The following is a 2566-nucleotide window of genomic DNA, read 5'->3' as shown; positions in this document are numbered from 1 at the left end:
GACATGCAACACTTTATATTTGTTTGTGATGTATAATTTAAGAGTTTTGCCATTTAAATTTATGAAATCATAATCATGATCATAGATATATCCATGACTTATCTTGTGCCCTTTTGTAACCTCTGCCTGTGCTCTCCGGGCCTGTAAGCATCCAGTGATGTATTTTCATTTACAAGAGAATAGTTTTTCTAGAATTTTATGTGTGTAAAATCATGGAATATTTACTCATTTTTTCCTGCTGTTTTCACACTGCATAATTATTTTGAGATTCATCAATATTGTTTAGGTGAATAGTTCATTCTTTTTATTTCTGAGCAGTATTCTATTCCATGGATATCTCATAATTTGTTTATCCATTTCTTCTTTTTTTTTTGTATGCATAAATCTTTATATTTATCTCAGCATAAATTCTGTTTATCCATTTCTTATGGGCATTTGGGTTCTTTCCAGTATTGGGCTGATACCACTAATGCTATTATGAACATATGCATAGAATTCTTAATATGCATAAATGTTTTATTTATTTCTTTTGTGCCAATACTACAGTATATGGAACTGCTGAAATGTGACCTAAACTATACCTATTTGTTTTCCACAAAGAGTATGTGAGCCTTCGTGTTTTTCTGCATTCTTGCCAATACTTGCTATTGTCAGTCTTTAAAATTTTAGTTGTTTTAATAGCTTTACAATGGCATTTCTCTGATGTTAATTGCATTTTTCTGGTATGTTATTGAACATTTTTCCATGTGTTTGTTTGCTACCTGTATATCTTTTTTGAAAAAATATTTGTTAATGTCTTTTGCCCATTTTAAAATAAATGTTAGTGATATTTCATTTTTCATTAATAAATAGACATGTATAACAAAGAACTTGGAACTTCTTTCATTCTTCAGTATGTGATAGAGTTCTTTACTAAATGGAAAGATTGTTTTTAAACACTGGGAAAATATTTTCCTTTTGTGTGTGTGTGTATTCAGTGTTAACAGCCACAGCCACTATGTACTCTAAGTATTATCTTCACCATTAACATATTTCCCATTACCTTCTTAGGTCTAACCATTCAATAAGATAAACAAGCCCTGGTTTTTAGTATTGCCAATTTCCCTGGCCCACCATGGCCAATTCCAGGTTGTCAAAGTGATGTCATTGAACATGAGTTGAGAATGGATAGGCAGCAGCTCACCATTCTATTTTCACCACACTGATCCAGTAACCACAAATAACCTCAAAAATTTATATGTAGGAAAACATCCTGCTGCATGGGGAGAGTAATGTCATTTTTTGTCAAATGCCACCATAATGAACCATGTTCCGCAGCAAGGTCTTTAAGGGTGGGTGCAGGAATCTATTATCTTTTTTTTTTTGAGACAGTCTCATTATGTCACCCTTAGTAGAGTGCCACGGTGTCACAGCTCATAGCAACTTCAAACTTTGGGCTTAAGCAATTCTCTTGTCTCAGCCTCCTGAATAGCTGGGACTACAGGCACCCACCACAGCACCTGGCTACTTTTTGGTTGCAGTTGTCATTTAGCTGGCCTGGGCTGGGCTCGGACCCACTACCCTAGTGTATTTGGCTGGTGCCCTACTCACTGAGGTACAGGCACTGAGCCAGGAATCTATTATCTTGTGGCTGTACAAGACATGGCTTCTGTGTGTAAGGTTATTAAATGTTTCTGAGAAAGGGGATTTGTCAACCTCCCCTTTCTGTATCTCCAGTGTCCTTATGACACTGTGTGACCATGCATAAACATAGCTTTCATTTATAGGTGAGAATGTGTGGTATTTCTTTTCCATTCCTGAGTTATTTCACTTAGGACAATGGCCTCTAGTCTGATCCAGGTTTCAACAAAAGACATTTTTATTTCATTTCATTTCATTTCATTTCATCTTACTTCACTTTTAAAGGCTGGGTAGTATTCCAATGTGTGTATGTATATGTTTATACATATGCACGTATATGGGGTGTGTGTGTGTGTGTATTTTTTTTAATCCACTCATCAGTTGATGGGGGGGGACTTAAGGTTGATTCCACATTTTTGCAACTGTGAACTGTGCTGTGATAAACATGAATGCAGGTGTCTTATTGATAATTAAAATAGTGAACAAGTATTTCTTCTTCACACCATTTGTACCAACATCTATTGGTTTGTTTTTTTTTTTTCCCTGTTAAAGGCCATTAGTATCACGGTGCAACATCTATGTTTTTTTACTGTTTAAATAATGATGATTCTGACAAGGGTAAGGTTTCCTGAACCAGCGGGAAGAGTAAATGACCTAGAGGGGGAATGGTGGGGAATTGAGAAAATACATTACACAAGAGACAAAGATCACACAAGAGATGATGGGATCAGGAAGTCTGGTGTAGCTGATGACTGCAGCCAGCCCTTAACCTGTGTGAACAGCTTTATTTATATAGTACCTAAAAATGGTTGCTTATGTTAATGATGTTGCAAATCAGCAAGGAAGGTAAGTGGGAATATTTTCATCTTCAAAGGCAGAGAGGAAGTAACTGGATAAGTAAAAGGAGTTTTATCATAAGCAGTATTTTTTTTTTTTTTTTTTGAGA

The sequence above is a fragment of the Otolemur garnettii genome, unplaced genomic scaffold, assembly GCF_000181295.1.
Source record: "Otolemur garnettii isolate 467f Iridium unplaced genomic scaffold, OtoGar3 scaffold00091, whole genome shotgun sequence".
Taxonomy (NCBI): Eukaryota; Metazoa; Chordata; class Mammalia; order Primates; family Galagidae; genus Otolemur; species Otolemur garnettii.
The sequence above is the reverse complement of the archived record's forward strand: the minus strand, read 5'-3'. Positions refer to the sequence as shown.